At 39.7% G+C, this 23,474-nt stretch overlaps 1 long non-coding RNA gene across 1 annotated transcript in view; it reads right to left on the bottom strand.

The window, feature by feature from the left end:
* LOC134761297 (uncharacterized) overlaps positions 1 to 23,474 on the bottom strand; it is a 420,137-nt gene that overhangs the window by 206,611 nt on the left and 190,052 nt on the right. Inside the window, exons 4-5 of the long non-coding RNA XR_010139778.1 lie at positions 9,662 to 9,779; positions 714 to 794 (exon numbers count right to left, since the gene is read on the bottom strand). This is a non-coding gene — a long non-coding RNA (uncharacterized LOC134761297). The remainder of the gene's footprint in view (positions 1 to 713; positions 795 to 9,661; positions 9,780 to 23,474) is intronic.

Below are 23,474 nucleotides of genomic sequence, written 5' to 3'. Positions count from 1 at the left end.
AGTAATTAAAAGTTTTTAAATTAAAAGCCAATTTCTCAGCCACACTAGCCACAATTCAAGTGCTTAGTAGCCATGTGTGGCTAGTGGCTACCATATTAGATAGAAGAGATATAGAATACTTCCATCACCATAGAAATTTCTATTAGGGAGTGCTGCTCTAGAGAGTCTGGAGTACATGATGAACTTCAATTGCTGCCAAACTTTGAGTGATGAAAGTGCATAACAGCTTCTTGCAAAAAAAAAAAAAATCAAACCTGAATAAATTTAAGCCTCTGGATCTAACTACCAATTTACAAGAAATACAAGGGATAGAGGAATGTCTTATACGATGCCATGGGGATCCAGGCAGCAAATTCCAGATTGTGGCACACTATATAAGACACAATACAGAACACAAATGATGCAGTTTTAGCAACAAAAAAAATGCAAGAAAAAAGTTATATTCCCTAAATCTATTTTAAAAATAAAAATAATTGTATTTTTTTAAAGAAAAAATTGATAGAGGAAGAATTTACAATTCCATGAGATTTAAGAAACATATCAAACAATTATAATCTATAGCTCTTATTAAAAGCCTGTTTCTAACAAACTATAAAATAAATAATGACAAATTTTAAAACAATTGTGGAAACGTAAACACTGACTAGATAATTGATGATAAAAAACTGTTAGGCATAATAATGATATCATGAGGATATTTTAAGCATCCTTACCTTTTGGGTACTTACTGAAATATTTGCAGATCAAGTGATACAGTGCTTGGACTTTGCTTCAAAACGACCTGGATGTGAGACCTTGGGGAAGTAATAAATGAAACAAGATTAGTTATGACTTGTTTGTTGGAGCTAGATAATGGTACATGGAAGTTCCCATTATATGTATGTATATGTAAAGAATTATATTATTCTTTACATTTTGTATATGTTCGAAATTTTCTGTAGTAAACTTTCATTGTATCAATCAATTACAATCCATTGTCATATAAATCTGTTAATGGCAGATGAACTAGCAAGAATATTTAACCATTCTTTATGTGTCACGAAACAATGTATATCTCAAATATTGCTAAAGCTCATTACAACACAAATGTCCATTGTAGAATGCTTAAGTTTTATACAAGATTTTTTTGTCCAAATAACAAATTAAAATGTTCATCTTAATTAGAACATTCCTCATTTCAAGGGAAAACAGTCAGACATCACTCTTAATATGACACCAGTAGGGGGAGATAGATGCTGGATTTCCTCTGGGAATATTTTTTTAAGAAATAATATATGTTTAATCTGACAGTCTGAATGATTTTAGGGGGAAGAACACTCCCCTGCTGTGTTTTCAGTAAGAAGTATGTCTCCATGCTTCATTTTCCAGCCTTTCATTTCCAAGAAAGGAATTCTTTGCTCTGAATCATTACAATCCATCTTCCATTCCAAATATATGGTCAAATTAAAATAATAAAACTGTCCACATTGTTCCTCTGCTTCTCTCTTATCATAACCCCTTAATGGACTTTCTAAAAAACATTCAAGTATTAACCCCTAAAAAATTAACCCCTCTTAATCTCCCAGGTATAATGTTAATTTAGCATTTGACTTAAGCTTAAATGCCATTCATTTATACAACTATTTCTTGAATATCTACCATGTGCAGGGCACTATGGTCAGGGCTACAGTTATCATGAAGAATAAGAACTAGTTCCTAACCTCAAGTAGCTTACAGTTTATTAGAGAACATAGCATAAAGTAGGATAGGACAGGACAGGACAGGACAGGACAGGACAGGACAGGACAGGACAGGACAGGACAGGAGAGGAGAGGAGAGGAGAGGAGATACCCCTGGTAGAATGGGAGCCCCTGGAAGGGCAGCTAACCCATCCCTGGAGAAAGACTTCCCAAGCGGAATATACAACTATGTCTTTAATTTATTCTTTAATTTGTTTACTCAACTTATACTCATTTTATTCACTCAAACACATGTTAAGCACCTTTTTTGAACAAGATATGGTGTTTTGTTGATTCAAATCACCATAAAGTCTTCTTGCTCAAGGTATACTATCTGATAGAGCATGCCTACCTGTAATGATGAACAGTTCTAAACACTTCTTTATTTTGTAAAGTTGGCATTTTCAATATAAATTTCTCTTTCCACCGGAAAACACCAATGATATTCAAATAGTACTTCAATGTATTTTGTACTAGTTTTTGAAAAATATTTTATGTTATATCCTTATATGAAGCTAAATAGAAGCTAGTTATACTTTTTCCTTAATGCTTACACAATTTCTTATGCTCTTTAACCAATTTATTTAAAATATTTTTGTTGTCAAGACCAGAACACCACAGAAGAGACTTATCTTATGGTGCTCCCACTTCACTAAGCCTGGGGTCATTTACATGGTCCTCTCACGACCAGTAAGGGGAAAATTCTTCTTCCTGGACTTACACCTTTTGAGTTATGGCCTTTCATCTCTTCCTGGTCTTCCCAAGTGTCATCCCCTCCTTCACCCCAGCCACAGTCCAACACATCAAGTTAGCTAAATGTAAACATAAACTTCCTATCTTATGAGATCACAGAATTGTCCCAACTTCTCAACAGTCTTGGGTATTTAAAAAGTTCCACAAGGGGCTCCCTTGTACTACTTTTATTTTGTATCCCAAAGAGGCTTCACTTCTTAGAATTCTGACCTAGTCTCACCTCCCTCCTTCCCCAGGTCTAGGCTGATACTCACTCTGAGATTCCAGGATGTGTAAGGGATCTTTACCTGCATAACACCAGACCTTCTATTTCACTTCAGGTCAAAAGAGTGGCAGAGCAACTGGATGCCTCCTCAGCCACCACCTCAGCTGGCATCTTCCTGAGGTGTCCTTTCAAGAAGTTTCTGATGAGTGTTTAGTTCGCTTCCAGGCATTAAGCCTTATATTGAGTTTTCTTTTCTCCAGTGTGCCTTCTGGATTCTGTTTTCCCCAGGCTCCTCTTCCTGTTTTCTGTTTATAGTCTACCCTTGCTCTGGAGGTACTGCAGCCCTCCCACTGTGGATTATCTCTATCAGGTTCTTTCATGCCTATCCTCTCCAAATGTCATGTATACGCCCTCTTATCTTCCCACAATTCTGTCCTCTGAACTCTGGACCTGGAGGTTTCCATCTCTGATACACGACCTCTGACTTACATCCCAGATAATCCTTCCCCTGCAAAGTTCCAGTAGCTATCTGATGACAAAAGGGGGTGGTTTTCTCTCCCAAAGACCATGCCCCCTGACCTTTCCCCTTTCTTCCTTCTGACCATTCATCATACTCAGAGCATCTACGGGGAGCTGAATGCATAGTTTTTCCAAGAGGACCACTATTTTTACTACAATAAAAAAGGACATTTAAGACAAAAACTGTATCCTAAAATGATGAGTGGAGTTACAAGGATATAATGTCCTGTTACTTGGCTTTTTGAGGGTTGAGCATCAGCCTCCTCCAAGCCCTCTCTGGGTTAATATCATTTCTTATCACAGGCAACTCTCCCAACCTTGACCCTTGGGGGCATCTATCTTCACTGGTTTCTTCTATTTTCACTTACTGCTGCAGATTGAGTTCTCAATCCACTCTCTGGAACTGTTGGGTCCTCTGCCTTGGCCTTACTGTCACTTGCTCAGCTTCTATCATAACTGCCTTTCGATCATATGCCCCCAGCATCTCAGGAGCATCCCACATTTATTGGTTCATTCTTAGTTACTCTAATGTTCTTGGCTCTTCTTTTCAATAGAGGTCTTCCTTTTATTTCCCCAGGACATTCTTCACTTTACATCAGTTCATGTTGTAAAGTGCCTCTTCTCCCTCCCTCTCTCTCTTCCCCTCCTCATCCTTCCCCCTCTGAAATTTTATTTTTCCTAAAGCTTCAAGCTTATTTGCAACTCTGCTGCCAGCATCCCTAACCTCTTAGGTGAAAAATCATGAAGGTCAAATCAGGCACATCAGTTTGGTGAACTTTCAAACATCCCACTCTCTGGAATTTTGATCAGGGATCTGACTGTACTAACGTGGTTCTTTTGACCTTAATTACATGTGCACTTTCAAGATTCTGTTTCCATTTTATCACATCTAGTTCAAAAATCACAATGTTTTGGAGGGAAGCATATTTTGATGAATTTTGTATTATTTTATTTAGAATCCCTTTGCTGTATTCTCATTGTTGTGATCTGAGTACCTGATGTAAAAATCATGCAGTAGTGTATGTTCATTTGGAATGAATGAGGAAAAAATCTGGAGTGAATTACCTAAAGGGTCTAAGTCAGCTATATGACCTAGGTTGTACATCAGAACCACCTGTGGAACCTTCATAAAGTGAAAAAGATATGCCTCTCCCTCCCCTGAGCAATTCTGATTCAGGAACTTGATGGGAAACTCAGAACTACTCATCTACATGATTCTTGAGATAGTGACATCTATAGCCACAAGGAAGGTACGGTGCCTGGGACTTCATCTCTGTGAACTAATATAAGTAATAAACTTGGCCTTCTGTAAGTTCACCTTGCCTTCTTTGCTTCTCTTCATAGAACCAAACTTTATATGATTTCCTCACTCTTAAGAGCCCCATCTGGATGTTCTAAAGTAACAACAAAAATAATTGTTTACATGGACTGATATAGTTTAGCTGTGTCCCCACCCAAATCTCATCTTGAATTATAGTTTCCATGATCCCCATGTGTCATGGAAGGGATCCGGAGGGAGGTAACTTAATCATGGGGGTGGTTACCCTCATGCTTGTCATGCTGTTCTCCTGATAGTGAGTGAGTTCTCATGAGATCTGATGGTTTTAAAAGGGACTTCCCCTTTAACTCAGCACTCATTCTTTCTCCTGCCACCCTGTGAAGAGGTGCCTTCTGCCATAATTCTAAGTTTCCTGAGGCCTCCCCAGCCATGCAGAACTGTGAGTCAATTAAACCTCTTTCCTTTATTAGCTACCCAGTCTTGAGCAGTTCTTTATAGCAGTGTGAGAACAGACTAATACAGTAAATTGGTACCACAGATAGTGAAGTGCTGTTATAAAGATACCCAAAAATGTGGAAGCAACTTTGGAACTGGGTAATAGGCAGAGGATGGAACAGTTTGGAGGGCTCAGAAGAAGACAGAAAAATGTGGGAAAATTGGGAACTTCCTAGAGACTTGGAGGGCTCAGAAGATAGGAAGATGTAGGAAAGTTTGGAACTTCCTAGAGACTTGTTGAATGGCTTTAACCAAAATGCTGACAGTAATATGGACAATAAAGTCCAGGCTGAGGTGGTCTCAAATGGAGATGAGGAATTTGTTGAAAACTGGAGCTAAGGTAACTCTTGTTATGCTTTAGCAAAGAGACTGTCAGCATTTTGCCTCTGCCCTAGAGATGTGTGGAACTTTGAGATTGAGAGAGATGATTTAGGGCATCTGGCAGAAGAAACTTCTAAGTGGCAAAGCATTCAAGAGGAAGAAGAGCATAAAAGTTTGGAAAATTTGCAGTCTGATGATGCAATAAAAAAAAAAAAAACATTTTCTGGGGAGAAATTCAAGCCTGTTGCAGAAATTTGCGTAAGTAACAAGGAGCTGAATGTTAAGACAATGGAGAAAATGTCTCCAGGGCATGTCAGGGACCTTCATGGCAGCCCCTCCCATCACAGGCCCAGAGGCCTAGGAGAAAAAAATGGTTTCATGGGCCAGGCCCAGGGCCCCCCTGCTGTGTGCAGCCTAGGGACTTGATGCCTTGCATCCTGGCTGCTTCAGTACCAGCTATGGCTAAAAGGGGTCAAGGTATAGCTCAGACTGTGGCTTCAGAAGGTGCAAGCCCCAAGCCTTGGCAGCTTCCACATGGTGTTGAGCCTGCAGGTCCACAGAAGTCAAGAATTGAGGTTTGGGAATCTCCACCTAGATTCCAGAAGACGCATGGAAACACCTGGATGTCCAGACAGAAGTTTGCTGCAGGGATGGAGCCCTCATGGAGAACCTCTGCTAGAGCAGTGCGGAAAGAAAATGTGAGGTTAGAGCCCCCATACACAGTCCCCACTGGGCCACTGCCTAGTGGAGCTGTGACAAGAGAGACACCGTCCTCCAGACCCCAGACTGGTAGATCCACCAACAGCTTACAGCATGTACCTGGAAAAGCCACAGGCAATCATTGCCAGCCTGTGAAAGCAGCTGGAAGGAGGGCTGTACCCTGTAAAGGCACAGGAGCAGAGCTGCCCAAGGCCATGGGAGCCCACCTCTTGCATCGGGATGCCCTAGATATGAGACATGGAGTCAAAGGAGGTCATTTTGGAATTTTAAGGCTTAATGACTGCCCTGTTGGATTTTGGAATTGCATGGGACCTGTAGCCCCTCTGTTTTGGACAATTTCTCCTATTTGGAATGGGTGTATTTACCCAGTGCCTGTACCCCATTGTATCTAGGAAGTAACTAACTTGCTCCTAATTTTACAGGCTCATAGGTGGAAGGGACTTGCCTTGTCTTAGATGAGACTCTGGACTTGGACTTTTGAGTTAATGCTGGAATACTTTGGGGAACTGTTGGAAAGGCATGATTGTGTTTTGAAATATGAGAACATGAGATTTGAGAGGAGCCAGTGGCAGAATGATATGGTTTGGCTGTGTTCCCACCCAAATCTCATCTTGAATTGTAGTTCCCATAATCTCCATGTGTCACGGGAGGGACCCAGTGGGAGGTAATTTAACCATCATGCTGCTCATGCTGTTCTCATGATAGTGAGTGAGTTCTCGCAAGATCTGATGGTTTTATAAGGAGCCTCCCCCTTCGCTCAGCACTCATTCTCTTTCCTGCCACCCTGTCAAGAGGTACCTTCTGCCATAATTGTAAGTTTCCTGAGGCCTCCCCAGCCATGTGGAACTGTGAGTCAATTAAACCTCTTTCTTTTATAAATTATCCAGTCTTGGGTATTTCTTCATAGCAACATGAGAACAGACTAATACATGGACATATGAGTAAACAACTCAAAATCTTTTTCCAAAGGAAAAGAAAGAGTGGAGCATTTTGTCATGCTAATTTATCTGCAATGAGGTATGAGAATTTCTTTCTGCACTCAGGATGGCCCTTCAATTTATTTATCATCTAATATTCTTCATAACATGGGGACATCTGAACCAGGATTGAAAAAAGTATTTGGAGTAAAGAGTCTTTAGAAAGAATGGAAACAAAGTTACCAAAGATCTTACTTGCTCACACATTTATTGAATGACCATGTCTTGTCTAGTGAATGCCAGGTGCTGTTAGGTGACATTTTCTACAATCAAATTTAGTGGCCCTTAATTCTTTTTTTTTTTGAGACGGAGTCTCCCTCTGTCACCCAGGCTGGAGTGTAATGGCCTGATCTCTGCTCACTGCAACCTCCGCCTCCCAGGTTCAAGCAATTCTCCTGCCTCAGCTTCCTGAGTAGCTGGGATTACAGACATGCACTGCCACGCCCAGCTAATTTTTTTTTTTTTTTTTTTTTTGTATTTTTAGTAGAGACGGGGTTTCAGCATGTTGGTCAGGCTGGTCTCGAACTCCTGACCTCATGATCCGCCCACCTTGGCCTCCCAAAGTGCTGGGATTACAGGCGTGAGCCACCATGCCCAGCCCCCTTAATTCATTTTTAAGAGCCTGAGCTCATGAGAGAAAAGGAGAGGGGGAAGCTAGTTTCTTTATGCTTTTGTCAATCCCATTCTCTCTTTATTCTATACCTTATCATTGCCATTTTATTTTCAATTCTTTTCCATTTTCTTTCATGTCACGTATGCAGTCAGCAAGAGGGGAAGAATACCTTTCCTTCTCTGCTAAGAAATAGCAAGGGTTCTTGAATAATTTTCCCTCTGATATGTGTTAACTGATCTTGTTCTACCTCTGTTTTTGCTGTTGGATTCCTGTCTGTCAGACACTGCTGATGATTTCTAAGTAATTCATTTGTCCCACAAGTGGGACAAATTATTCCCTAAAATACTTGAGAAAGTATACAGTAGAGGAGCCTAGAACAACAAATCTGGCTCAATTCTAGCCTCCTGTAATTATCTACATGCCCTGAGGGAAGTCATTTATACCTGAGACTCCATTTACCCCCTCTATATAATGGACATAAAGACCTATATGTATTATTGTCCGTTATCACGCTGCTGATAAAGACATATCCGAGACTGGGCAATTTACAAAAGAAAGAGCTTTAACTGGACTTACAGTTCCACATGGATGGGGAAGCATCACCATCACGGTGGAAGGCAAGAAGGAGCAAGTCCCATCTTGCATGGATGGCAGCAGTCAAGGAGAAAATGAGGAACAGGCAAAAGTGGAAACTGCTAAAACCAACAGATCTCATGTGACTTACTCACTACCAGGAGAACAGTGTGGGGAAAACTGTCCCCATGATTCAGTTATCTCCCACTGGGTTCCTCCTAAAACATGTGGGAATTATGGCAGTACAGTTCAAGATGAGATATGGATGGGGACACAGAGCCAAACCATATCACCACATAAAGGGTGATGAGTATTATAAGCAATGTCCTTTAAGTGCCTAGTATAGTTCCTAACTTATGGTAGATGGAGATATTATTATTCATTACTGCAATGGTTAATACTGAGTGTCAACTTGATTGGATTGAAGGATACAAAGTATTGATCCTGGGCATGTCTGTGAGGGTGTTGCCAAAGGAGATTAATATTTGAGTCAGTGGGCTGGGAAAGGCAGACCCACCCTTAATCTAGTGAGCACAATCTAATTAGCTGCCAGTGTGGCTTGAGTATAAAGCAGGAAGAAAAATGTGAAAAGAGAGCCTGGCCTAGCCTCCCAGCCTACATCTTTCTCCCATGCTGGATACTTCCTGCCCTTGAATATCAGACTCCATGTTCTTCAGTTTTGGAACTTGGACTGGCTCTCCTTGCTCCTCAGCTGGCAGACAGCCTATGGTGGGACCTTGTGATCGTGTGAGTTAATACTAAATAAACTCCCACATACAGATATGGAGTTTATGGCAGACTCCTATATAACCACCACTAACTGCCATTAAGCTTTAAAAATAAAAGAGTTTTGTCAGTAAATATATGAATGGCTTATAGATGAACACTTCAAATAATCCATTACACAATCTCACCACTCAATATCATACTGTCAAAGAACTCTTATTAAGCAAGAGGACATGTCATGTGAAAGACCCAAGATACACTGAACCATATTACATCAGTACCCTGTTTTGTTTTTACCACTGGACAATTTGTTAGACTGATTTATTTTCTGTTATTACTTTCCATTGTTCCAGGAAAAGGAAAGAAGGAAGAAAGTCTCTTCCTTTGAATGTTAAAGATTTAATTGCGGCTGGGCACAGTGGCTCACGCTTGCAATCCCAGCACTTTGGGAGAACGAGGTGGGTGGATCACGAGGTCAGAAGTTTGAGACCAGCCTGGCCAACATGGTGAAACCCCTTCTCTACTAAAAATACAAAAATTAGCTGGGTGTGGTGGCGGGTGCCTGTAATCCCAGCTACTCGGGAGGCTGAGGCAGGAGAATCATTTGAACCTGGGAGGCGGAGGTTGCAGTGAGCCAAGATCGCACCATTGCACATTGCACTCCAGCCTGGGCAACACGGTAAAACCATCTCAAAAAAAAAAAAAAAAAAGATTTAATTGCGCTTAATTTTGAACAGAAAGCATGGAGAAAACATCACTTACCTTCTCAAACTCCATTTTGTACACCCCAATTGATTGAGTGGTCCTTTCCTACCCTCGTCCACAGATCACAGAGACACAGCAAGGACAGAAGAATTCTCCTCTAACAGCAGATCTGTGCCTGGGTACCAAAAAAAAAAAAAAAAAAAAAAAACAGGAAATGTTCTAAGTGACTTTCATCCATTTATTTCCAAAGTAAATAAACCCACAGAAATGGATAGGAAAAAAATTTAGCCTACATTTTTTTACTTTACAACATAGTTCCAGATATAGTCTTTGGTTTTATTTTCATAACAAGTTACGTTCTTAATATGTCACAGTGCATTTCAAGGAAAGCATTATTTGTCATGGTTCCAAATATTAATGTCTCTGATGAAATTGATGTTTCTGTCATTTCTAGTTGTCAAGAGTTTCTGTTTCCTCAAGGTCTTCTCTAGCAACAAAATCCCAAAATTCTTTAAGAACATGAAGATGGCTCTTGATACAATTTTTTTGTATTATATTGCATGTTAGATCTACAAAGAGGCTCTTCTCCCTATACTGAGAGAAACTCTTTCTGATGGAGTCCTTGTGTCTTCTAAAGTGGATCACTTTATGCTATTGTTTGTTCTTAATAGTAATGATCAGAATGGTAACACTAAGCAAAGAGCACCTGTAGGGCTGGGCTAAGTATTTTACATATTAGTTTATTTAATCCTCCAAACTTTCTGTAAAATAGGTTTTCATTTCTGTATGGCATAAGAGAGGCTTTCAAGGGATTAAGAGGCTGCAAGTCACAATTTGGTAAAATCTGGAACTAGTAAAATCTACGTCTCTCCCCGACTCCAAAACTTGTGTTCTTTATGCAGTACTAACCAGAGTAAGAAGGAAAATGTGTAAATAAATTACGCCACTTGACAGTTATAGAACCTAAGCAAATGATAAATGCAAAGTCTACCGGTAGTGAATCAAGAGCAAAGTCTAGGGGTTGAGCCCAAGCAGCCCCAGACATCCAATCCAGAGCCATGTTTGGGTTAACATTCATAATGTTTTGATTTTTATTCAAAATAATTGCCAACATTTAAAACTATGCAGAATTCCCATAAAAAGCAGGACTGAGAACTTCTATTGACAAATCAGAATATCTAGCAACTTGGGCCTCCACATTCCCACATGGTGGCAATAAGTGAAGCAGAGGAGCAGATGCCCCTTCGGACAGGACACTCCAGCCGTGCACTGCAGCCTGCTCTCTGCTGACTTAGCTTGTGTGCCTGAACCCTCAGGGCTTTTGAGTTTGTGACCCTCCTTTTCTCCATGGCATCCAATGTAGTCAAATTAGAAGGGTAAAATGTTCTCAACTTCATAAATACACAGTGTGTCAAAAACTATAAGAAAGAATGTAACTTGTACCTTTTCCTCAATGGTTTCTTCCTGGGGATGACCCAGAGATTGTGAGGGTTTGGAGAACAGCCTAGGGCCTTCAATTAAAATAGTTTTGTCTTTGGTTACTACCGGAATAAACCTGTAAGCAGACAGCCGTTTCATGCCAGCTGAAATTCTAGTCTTGGGTGGGATGACAGAGGTTTATGACTTCAGATGAGAAACAGGCAGGAACAGATTATATTCTTATGCCAAGTTTCTCTCTTTATTGCCATGGAAGCAAGAAGAGCAATGCAGAACGTGGAAAGCTTTGCTAGAGCAGTGTTTCACTCAGACTTTCTGCAAGACATCAGGAGCTGCTCAAGATTTTGCAAACACATTTATGGGAAAATCATGGCTATAGAAAAGCTCCTAAAATTAAAACAGAGCTGGAAAAGAATAAAGATCATTGCATTTGTCTTTAAACTTAGAGGCAGAACCCCTGGGATTTAGCATTCTATAACAACACTGGAAACATTATTAACATTAATAAATAGACATCTGGATTGACTTGCACTCTAAATTTAAGTGTCCTAACTATTTTGGCTCATTTATAACTATACTGCTTTTTTCTAAATTCTCAAATGTTTCTTCTGTCCTTAGCTTATATTTCATTTTCTTCTAACTCTTTTAACTCGAATCTTTAAATGGACCTTGTTGTATAAATGTTTAAGCACCAAATGTCTATAAAAGGATATGGAATTGATATTGATTTCAGATTTCAGATTTGTACAATCTGGGTTCTTTACATACTTATATGCTTTTAATTGGAATGATATAATCACACCATTTATCTTTATTTCATATAATACTTTCTGTTATATATATAATTTCAAGAGTGCCAAAATTAACCAACAAAGTTTTAGTTGAGCTAAAATTAAACCTTCATGCTATTATGAAGCTATCTGTTATTTCCATTTTTAAATATAAAATTAGCCAGAGTTAGCCCAGTTTGGGATAGTATTAGGGAGAACCCATAAAATATGGTGACATAAACCACATTATGCCATAATCATGGCCAAGTTTCACTTGAATTCTCAAATGTATTCAAAAAGCAAGAGTAAAGGTCAGCAAAACACATCTTCACCAAGAAAAGTGCAGTAAAACCAATGCCAAATTAAATGGGCCAGCTACAGAGAATTCTACCCATAAACACAATGCTTATACTTAATCTGTTTCTCACCACCTTCATTTGAGAACGTTGGTCTCAGGTCCCTGGGCTGCTGTTCCTGCCTTGAGCTTTTTTGTCGTTGCAAGCCAAGGGGTTGCTACGCAAAGTCCCAATGCATGGAACCAGAGTTAATCATTCACAGGCCTTTTTGCCTGAAATAAGATGCTTTTCATTTCCCTTGGCTTATGTGAATAATGAAAAAAGAAAACAAACAAAGAAGATAACTGCACAATGTTAAAAGATAATCCCTTAGCATAACTATTGTCTAGAAGGCTGAGCACCGTAGTCAGGCAAAAATCCAGTCTGCATTCAGTGACTACACTGACATTTATTTATAAGAGATTATGCCGTGACAGAGCTTCAAGTCATTTAGAAATGCTCCCATTCCCCAAGGCCTTCGTTATATTTATATGCAGGAGCCCATATTATTTTTCCTGGTGTTATGGCAACAAGGATTTCAGTGTTTACAGAGCTATCAAGTTCTGACAGGCCAAGCCGGGGACTTTGCATCACTGGCTTGCATTAAAATGGAGCGCGGAACCTGGAGAGCTGAGCTGAAGCTCAGCTGTCTGAACAACTAATACCTGAGCAGAAGACGGTTAGGAAGCAGGCAAACGGTGCTAATCAACTCACAGAGCCACTTTCCCCCAAGGGAATTTGCCCTCATGATCCTGCGGTTTAAGAAATATATTACAAAGTATGCTGAACCTAGGAAGTCATATTAAACTCAAAAGAAAAACAAAACCCAAATTCCTACTACAGTTTTGTACTCTGTGTGGATGTTTTAAAGCTGTGTTGAGTATCGTACATTAGAGTCCTTTATTAGACCTCTGGAGTAGAGAAAGGGGAAATGAAAATGCAGTGGGTGAAGAAAGGGCAGAACAAATACTCTCTGTGCCCACCTTTGGTTTTTAACTACACAATGGAGATCAGCCCAGCTTACGTTCACACCTAATTTAACCACTGCTCAGGGCCCAGTAGTTTCTAGCATACTCCAGCTCTGAGGCTAATTACTGCAGGAAGCTGGTTATGAAAATGTCCCAGAAATATCTGTATCTCACAGACAAAATTATTTTGAGAACTTGCCACCTACTCCACGAAAATAAGTATGTGGAAGCAGGACCTTGCGCTCCATGGTTTTCTACACTGAAGTTGTTTTCTGGAGTTGGCCCAAACTCTTCCATATTCTCTGACTAGACACAGAGCTAGAAATCATTTAAAAAATAAAAATAAAAGTCCTTCCAAACATACTCTTTGGACATCTTGGTTCTAGATGGAGCAGGAAATAAAAGCCACAAGCTTAACCTCTGATACAATAAGCCACCACCTTCCAGTTCTAGATTTGGGCCTGGGAAATAACAAAGTCAGAGTAAAATGAAACAAGGAGTTCTAACCACATTTCTTTTTCTTGTTTTTCTTTCTTTCTTTTCTTTTCTTTATATATATGTGTTCATAAGGGTATTGGTACTTATTTGGTTATAAAAGTGTCACACCGAATTGTAGAATGAACTTCACACGTCTAAACCCTTTTCAGTTTCTTTGAGATAGGGTCACCCTTTGGCAGTGCGATCTTGGCTCACTGCTGCCTCAACCTCCCAGGCTCAAGTGATCCTCCCATCTCAATCTCCCAGGTAACTAGGATTACAGGCAAATGCCACCATGCCTGGGTAATTTTTTGTATTTTTTTGTAGAGACAGGGTCTCACTATGTTGCCCAGGCTGGTCTAGAACTCCTGGGTTCAAGTGATATGCCTACCTCAGCCTGGGATTACAGGCATGAGATACCACACCCAGCTAATTTTTTTTTTAAATTGAGGTTTTGTTCTGTTTTAAGGATAAATAGCAAGAAATATGCAGATTTCCTAATGCTTAAGGTGAACATTTCAACAAATAATGAACTGAGATTTGCCAGGTACCGTAGACATGTGGAAAAAAGTTTTCTTTACACATTATACACTTTTAAGTCATATAAAATAATTTTTAATGGCAGAAAAGGTGGTAACAATAATTACACTAAATGTCTCTGTATGTCTTTCTTAGTAAACTAGAGCTATATAAGAAAATAGCTAGAAATGGGTGAGTGTGACCTCCTGGATTTTCCCCTTGGAAAAGACCAGTATTGACAGGGCTGCTTCACAAGACTCACTGGGAAGCCTGGGAGAGGCGCAGGTCTTTGGGGCCCAGATACACACCAAGCCCATTCTCTCATTAGCAACAGGGACCACTGTTTACAATACCTGTTGCTATCAGAGACTTTACCTTTTTTTTTCTTAAGAGTTAATCTTGCTCATAGTTTGTCAGCTCTTTTGGGATCCTGGCACACAAACTAGATTATCTGCGGCTGCTCTTCCCAGCAGCCAGAGATTAAAGGATATCATTTAAAGTTGTACTTTTGGTGTCTTTTTATTTCTTTTGGTCTGCTCACTTCAGTTTACCACACAGCAGCTGCAAAGGCAGCTGATGTTATCATCTTCATCACAATGGTCTTCATCATTATCATCAAGAGAAGAACTTATTACAAACATAATTTCCCAGATATCTTTCCTAAGTGCTCTCAAGAAAATTACATAAGCTTGGGTCTTACCACAAACTCTGTAAATTCATCATTCATTCATTCATCATGTATTTCTTAGCCTTTAACTGTGTATGGGACTGTACACTACACTAAGGATACAGTAATATATAAGGTAAACAAGGTCTTCATCCTGATTGAGGTTAAATTCTATGGGGAGACAGTCAAATGCAAATAAATCAACAAGTAATACAAATGCTGGTGTCAAATTTGCTAAAAAGGAAATTAAGACATTATGATGAGAATGATATAGACTATCTTTAGATATTGAGTGCTTAAAAACTTCTTCCCTGAATGACATTTAAGAAGGGACTTGTTGGGTAAGAAAACAATTCTAAATTAACAAACTAAAAGCATTCTGTTTGTGGTAAAGCTAATGCTGCACAGGGCTCTTAATGGCTACTTAAATTAGATAAAATATTTCTGCCATATTTTACATCTCTCAGTTTTCCAGAGGATTGAACTGGATGATTTGGGGAAAGACTTATGTCTTAGTCCAAAGCTTGATACTACATCGTTAACTAATTCTATCTTTTTACCTCATTCATATTTTGGGTCCCACAACAGACCAGGACCTTCCTCTACTGAAGGAAGGTATAGAAATGTGTTTTTTAACCTGGCAGATTCCTGAAAAATTTCTCTTAGTATCCATCCTGAATTTACATACAAAATAAACTATATGGTTTATATACAAATCACTAATGAGAACATCTAGCACTTTCATCAGATTTTTAAAGGGCTCTGTGACCCAAAAAAAAGGATACAGGCACTCAGACAGATGATTCTAAAGTAGTCCATTGCTCTGGAATCTTTCAAAAAGTTGACTTGGACTTTTTTTTTTTTCCGTAATAGGCCAAGCTTCAGTTTCTTCATTCCACATACTTTTTAAAAATTGGTTTATAATCCAACATTTGTGTTTAATTACCTATTTCAAGATCATAACAACATGTGCTCTTGAAATATCAATAAGGCAAATACGGGCAAATGACTTTTGTTCGGTTGCCAGCTCCAACCCAACAACCTCTCCATGACTATTCCAGAGACATATCTAACAGGCTAAAAGGAAGTCACTAGAGGTTGCTGGTCCTCAGGCTCATCTAGAAAGATAATCCCAAGACGCACTTATGACTGGGGAGATGTGGGTCGATGCAAGGCCATTCTCTATCCCTGAGCCAGCCCAAGAGGAAGTTGATTGGATGCAGGTTTCAAGACCTAGAGTAATTAATCATCATCAGAATCACCTGAGGGTTTCTTAATCTCAGTTATGTAGATTAGTTATGTAGGTGTAGATATATGGGTGTCAGTGTACTACCTTTTTAAACTTCTTTTGTGTGTTTAAATATTTTCACAATAGAAAGATGGGAAAAAGTAACTTTGCACAAGCTAATATTACTTTTATCTACACCTCTCCACTGGCCCACATGGTTATGATTCAAAAGATTTGAAGTAGAGGCGCACATGTTTGTGTATTTTGAAAATAAAGAGAAATATTCTCCTATGATTAAGATAGGCACACCTTGAAAACCACTGCCCTAAGAGGAAGTGGGAGACAAGGGCAATCGCTTCCCACATAGGAAGCCCTTTCAGCATCCCCCTCAGTACCAACTCCCCTTTTCCTCTCCCAGGAGAGCAAAGAGTCATTTTGGGGGCAGAATACCTGGACTAAACCCTCTGTTGTTTCCAGTGAAAATTACCAGCTTCTGATTTAAGCTTCTAATATTTAGGCATACATATATATTATATATTATAACATATACACACATATAAAAGCCTAAATATTATATATGTGTGTATACATATATATGTACACATATATATAAGCCTGGTGACAGAGCGACACCCTGTCTCAAGAAAAAAAAAGCACTTTTGCATGGCTTATTCTCTTTCTTTCCCTGGCTTCTCTCATTAAATCATTGGGTTCTCCTGGAGACAGGTCCTTAATTAGTTACCTGCATAAGAATTATCATCTAAAAGGACTCACTTTTGGGAAGCCAGCCTGACACTCAACTTTTCCATTTCTAGCTCAGGAATATCTTGATAAACGTATCTCACTCCTGAGTAAATCAGACATATTGCAAAGAGGAATGATAGTAATTTTTAAACGATGCAAAAGAAATCAGTATTAGTATGTCTCAGAAAGTTCGAAGTTCAAGTTCCTAGGTTTCAGATAAGCTATATATATATATATATATATATATAGCCAGGAGTTTGAGAGGAGGATAGGCAACATAGTGAAACCCTATCCCTACAAAAAAAAATTTTTTTAATTAGCCAGGTGTAGCTAGGACTGTCCTAGCTACTTAGGAGGATTGCTTAAGCCCAGAAGCCCAAGGCTGCAGTGAGCTATGATTGTGCCACTGCACTCCAGCCTGGGTGACAGAGTGAGACACTGTCTCTAATGTCTCTACAATCACCAGCGAGACCCTCAATAGTGTAACTTAGTAGAATTAAATATACTGAGGGCAAAAAGCATGGCTTCTAGGAGCTGAGTAACTTTGTGCAAGTTATTTAATTTCTCCAAGGCTTAGTTTCATATTTGTTAATGTGGGTAATAATACTCACTATACAAGGATTTTTTGAAGATTAAGTTTTAAAATCTATCAAGAAATGCCTAGCACAACGTCAGGCATATAATAGGCACTAAATAAATAATAGTTTCTTGTTCCTTGAGACATGTTTCTGAACTGGATTGTACTTTTTTTTCCTGAAATTCTTGAGAATAACTGGATTCCAATTGTTACATGGTACTAGGGGCAGTCTATTAAAAAGTACAGATCCTTATTAAGACAATCTAACATGATGCTGGCAGAGCTCTCAAAAAGAACTCGTAGTTTTTTTTAGTTTTAGCTTCTATATGAGCAAAAGTTTATTTTTATGGTGTATTTGAACAAATAGAACTGACCTATGGTTTAAAATATATAAAGCTGATTACATGTATAACTGTGTGTCCAAACTTCTGACATGTTAGACTATCATCATTGTTTTCCACTTGGACTCAAGGATGTTAGGTTTCAGCATACGGCTGTCAAGGAATGAAGTCTCATATAGAGTGGGGGCATAAGGTCTGGCCTGACAATCTTCTGTAGGAATCTATGTTCCCACCTAGATTGAGGGCCTAAGCACCAAGTAACACTGAAGCAATAAAATCACTTCTTTTTTATTTTGTTTTGTTTTTAGATGGAATATAGGATTTTATTTTATTTTTATAATTTCAACTTTTATTTTAGATTCAGGGCACATGTGTAGATTCATTACATGGGTATACTGCATGATGCTGAGGTTTAGGGTACAACTGATCGTGAGCATAGTACCCAACAGTTAGTTTTTTAAACTTTGCCCTCCTCCCTCCCATCTAGTGGCCTCACTGTCTAAAATCACTTCTGAGAGAAAAAGAAAGCATGTACCAGAAGAAGGTTAAAAGTAAAAATATATATAAGACATAGAGGTGTAAGAGGAATAGATGAAATTATGAGAAAGGGTAAAAAATTAATGAACAATAATTATTGGCAAAGTAGTTAATATAAGAGACATACAGTTCTAGCTTACTATCTGTAATTTCTAAACATCTGTCCAGATGGATGGATGAGTGAATGAATGCGTGGGTGATGGATGGATAGCCATGGATATTAAAGATGTTATCATAGATTGATAGCTGTTGAAATGAATTGAATAAGGAAGAGCATATTCCAAATTTCTGAACAGTCATACACTACAATTCCCAGATGAAGGCTTTATTTTTCCACGTGTCTTTGTCATTTTCCTTTTATGTATTACCACCTGGCGCCCTTTTGTTCCCCAGCCTAGCCCCATAAGAATGCAAGTTGCTTGGCAACTGATCCATTCACTCAAGTGTCTCAAGGAAATAACCCTAGTTCCTAGGATGGTGCATGATCCAAGTTATTATAGTAAGTTCTAGTGTTTACACCTAAGTCTGAAGAGATAATCCTTGTCCACAGTATTTCCATTGCAGTCTATGAAAATCCACGTACAAGCCAAAAAAGGTAAATGAGAGCAATATGACCTGTTCTTTCTTTCAAGAACTATTAATTTGAAAATATATGAACAGATACTGGTGCAAGTTAGTCTGATGCTGAAATATTCTTTGGTCAAATAAAACCAAGAAAATGTGTGAATGCTTGTAGGCAAAAAAGAAGATATTTAATAGATATTTCCAGTATTCTAAGTAATAGAGGTCATATAAGCCATGCAATGTGATTGAAATGCTGTACTTTTTTTAATTTGAAACTTCAGCCTTTCCAAACTAAAGCTTAGAAACACATAAATATGTATACACATACCCTTCTAGCTATTTTTCACATTTTAGAGAAAGCAGTAAAACACAAAGAGGAAAGTAATATATTACTGTTTGCTTCAAAGGTTTTAGGGCTCATAGAGCTAAAGACAGGGGTCGTCTCTTCAGAGCTACGAGGCATAGAGAATGGAAAGAGTCCATTGGTTTATATGGACGGACTTATTAGCCAAGAGTACATAAATCTGCTAAGCAAGAGACACAGAAGGGTGGCTTGGAATGCTTCTGTTCCATTACAAAACACACTGTCTTTCAGTATGCTAGAAGAAAAGCTACCACACATAGCATAAGGCCAGGTTCACCTCCTTATATTCATTACAACTAAAAAAAAATTGTAACCTTATTTTTTCCCTCAAGAGGCATGTTACTTTGTGCAGGAACTCTTTATAAAATAATTGTTCCCTTTCCTCCAAATTGAACCATTAGACTCTCATATGTAGAGCATCTTATAGAAAAATACATATATCTTTATTATTTATTGATATGAAACATAAGCGTGAAGGACTGAGTGAGTAAAGCTCAGACACCTCTACAAAAACTTCTCCAAATCTAATGAAATCGATACACAGAAGTATGGGATCATTTGGGGGCAGTTTCCAGGTCTAAAGCGATGAAGTTTTAGTTTGAAAGGCAAAACTTTTATTATTTTATTTTGTAATTTAAGTAGTACGTAATAATGAAGTCTTCTGCTATTCTGTACTAAGTGGTATTATCCCAATCCACCCAGAAGAATCTGGCAACAGAATCAGAACATTTTACTCTGAATTAAGAATACCAAAAATTTGTATACCTAAATTAAAGCAATCAGATTGTGTGTTTCTTTCAACTAACAAATTGGTAAAGATTTTGAAGGATCATGCCCAGTACTGCTGAGGAGCCAGAAAGAACAGCATTTCCACATACTATTAGTAGAAGTATAATTTGATGTAAATTTTTGGGAGGAAATTTGTCAATATACATCAATATTTTTTAATGTGCACATTATTTAATCTAGAAATTTAATTGCTAGGAATTAACTCTTAGCAAATTTGGATACTGAGGGATAATTCAAAAGATGTCCATAAAAGGTAGTTTATAATGGCCAGGTGCAGTGGCTCACGCCTACAATCCCAGCACTCTGGGAGGCCAAGGCAGGCGGATTGCTTGAATCCAGGAGTTCAAGACCAACCTGAGCAACAGAGCAAAACTCTGTCTCTACTGAAAATACAAAAATTAGCCAGGTGTGGCGGCACGCGCCAGTAGTCCCAGCTACTCAGAAAGCTGAGGTGGGAGAATCACTTGAACCTGGGAGTCAGAGGTTGCAGTGAGCAGAGCTCATGCCACTGCACTCCAGCCTGGACAACAGAGAGAGACTCCGTCTCAAAAAAAAAAGTAGTTTATAAAAATAATTCTAAAAGAAAACAACTTATATTAATACTTTTAACAATAGGAAATTTGTTCAGGCATTCATTAAACAAATTCTTTGCACATATACCACATCACAGTCTTCTGAAAATACAATAGTAAATTTTAAAAGTTCTTTACTTTTAAAAGAGTAAAAGTAAGGAAAACTCAAGTGAGGAAAACAGACAGAATTTAAAATATGTAATTTATAAAGAGAACAGGAGCAGTTGATTCTATTGATATGGGATTTAAGAGAGGATTCAAGTGTGAGTGTGAAGCTTTTGTCCTGAGCAACTGAGTGAACAGCACTGGTGAATCTCTAAGAAAAAAAAATAATCACTTTATCTGACCCTGTGCTGTACCCCTGGGAGAAGGGAGGTAATGAAAAGCCTAAAGACGTTTAAGGGACTCTAAAGAAAGAGGAAATGTGGGCCTAACTCCCCAGGAAAGCTGGAGGAAACACTAAGGAATCCAGCACACAGAAAACAATAACCACGGAGCTAGGGTGGCTGGGCCAGTCTAAGCCCATCTGGAAGTGGGGAGCAGAGGTAGCCTTTGGGCTGCCAGAGATGAGTTTCTGAGAAAGAGTAGGGAGGCCCAACAGAGTCTTGTGATCCAGAAAAGGGGGCTACAGAGTAACTTAAGAAGGCCTGGTGACTGGGCGTCACAGCAGGAGGGCTGTGAACAAATCAAAAGAAACCCGTTAGAGGTCTGAGAACAGAGTGGGCTGGAAGTCTGTTGCCCGCTAGTGTCATGGCACAGCTTCCAGTGTTCAACACAAAAATAAAAGATAGGGAGGTGGGGAGCCTCAACTATGCTTACTCCCTGGAATGCTGGATGTTACGGAATTGACAGTGTACCAGAAAAAGATCAAATTTACCATTCAAAATAAAGACCCAGATAAATCCAGGTTGAGTTATAGAAAAATTAATATTATTCCTTTTCTTCCTTCCTTCCTTCCCTCCCTCCTTCCTTCCCTCCCTCCTTCCTTCCCTCCCTCCTTCCTTCCTTCCCTCCTTCCCTCCCTCCCTCCTTCCTTCCCTCCCTCCCTCCCTCCTTCCTTCCTGCCTTCCTTCCCTCCCTCCCTCCTTCCTTCCTGCCTTCCTTCCCTCCCTCCCTCCTTCCTTCCTTCCCTCCCTCCCTCCTTCCTTCCTTCCCTCCCTCCCTCCTTCCTTCCCTCCCTCCCTCCCTGCCTCCCTTCCTTCCCTCCATCCCTCTTTCTTTCCTTCCTTCCTTCTTTTCTTCCTCCCCCTTTTCATTCTTTTTTACTTTTTGCACACTGGAGTTTGAGACTGATAAATCTATACCCAAGATACGAAACCCAAATATCATCTAGGTGCTCTAGCTTGTGGGCCCTGGGAAAGTCCTGCTTGATAATTGTCCCCTAACACTTCTGGATTAATTGCTGTACTTTCAAGTGACAAAATTTGAGCCCACCTCTATCTGAGACTTGGGGACTTCCCAAGGAGGTGAACACAGATGGCTCTGCAGCCAGGTGCCCTCACCACACCTACCCCACTGACCTGTCTAATCCACTTTCAATGGGCCAGTGTATGTGCTCAATTGTACATGTGCTACTGATGAGGCAATGTTTTAATAGAAGGAAATTTTCATGACTCAATATTTGAAAAAAATAGACTGATTCATAGAAAGAAAGCGTCAACATCCTTAACACTAACTAAAAGGTATTTCTGCGCCTACAGGATTTTTCCTACCTCTGTACCGGGAATGTCCATGGTGAGAAGGATAATCATGAGGCTATTATGGGTTAACAGAAATTTCCCCTGAAAAACCCAAATGCTTTGGTTCTAGCTCAGTCCTAACCTTGTCAGAGGCAAGACGTGTCCCAGGGTCAGATGTGTCTCCACTTATACATTAAAAAATGAGATTTTGATTTTTCACTAAATCCCTAGTAAAGTCAGTGACTATGATCAAATCCCCCAGAGCGAGAAACATCTGTGAAGATGAATACTAAAATGACCCACATCTGTCTCAGCAGTCAGGCTTACTGGTACTTCACAACAGATCCTTTTTCCTAAGATGTTTTTGGAAAGGAAAGGTAAGTGGAGCCTCCTGGAACACCACCTCGAAAGTACAGTTTTACCTATAAGCCCCTGACTGGGGCTGCTGCCTTTATTTCAGAGATGCCCTGCCCAGAGAGGAGGTAGTTTTCCCTCACGGTGTAAACAAAGCCTCCCGGAAAGTTCAGACTGGGCAGAGCTCACTGGAGCACCACAAAGCCACCATAGCCAGACTGCCTCTCTAGATTCCTCTTCTCTGGGCAGGGCATCTCTGAAACAAAGGCAGCAGCCCCGATCAGCAGCTTATAGATAAAACTCCCATCTCCCTAAAACAGAGCACCTGGGGGAAGGGGCAGCTGTGGGTGCAGCTTCAGCACACTTAAATGTTCCTACCTGCCATCTCTGAAGAGAGCAGTGGATCCCCCAGCACAGTGCTCAAAGTCTGCTAAGGGACAGACTGCCTCCTCAAGTGGGTCCCTGACCCCAGTGACTCCTGACAGGGAGACACCTCCCAGCAGGGGTCAACAGACACCTCATACAGCAGAGCTCCCGCTAGCATCTGGCAGGTGCCCCTCTGGGGTGAAGCTTCCAGAGGAAGGAACAGGCAGCAATCTTTGCAGCATCCGATGGTGATACCAGGCAATCAGGGTCTGGAGTAAACCTCCAGAAAACTCCAACAGACCTGCAGAAGAGGGGCCTGACTGTTAGAAGGAAAATTAACAAACAGAAAGCAATAGCATCAACATCAACAAAGAGGACGACCATGCAAAAACTCCATCAGAAGGTCACCAACAGCAAAGACCAAATGTAGATAACTCCACTGAGATGAGGAAAAGAAATGCAAAAAGGCTGAAAATTCAAAAAGCCAGAAAGCCTCTTCTCTTCCAAAAGATCGTAACTCCTCATCAGCAAGGGAACAAAAATGGAAGGAGAATGAGTTTCACAAATTGACAGAAGTAGGCT

The sequence above is a fragment of the Pongo abelii genome, chromosome 3 (genome assembly GCF_028885655.2).
Source record: "Pongo abelii isolate AG06213 chromosome 3, NHGRI_mPonAbe1-v2.0_pri, whole genome shotgun sequence".
Classification (NCBI taxonomy): domain Eukaryota; kingdom Metazoa; phylum Chordata; class Mammalia; order Primates; family Hominidae; genus Pongo; species Pongo abelii.
Note: the sequence above shows the minus strand (reverse complement) of the source record. Positions and strands in the feature narration are given on the sequence as shown.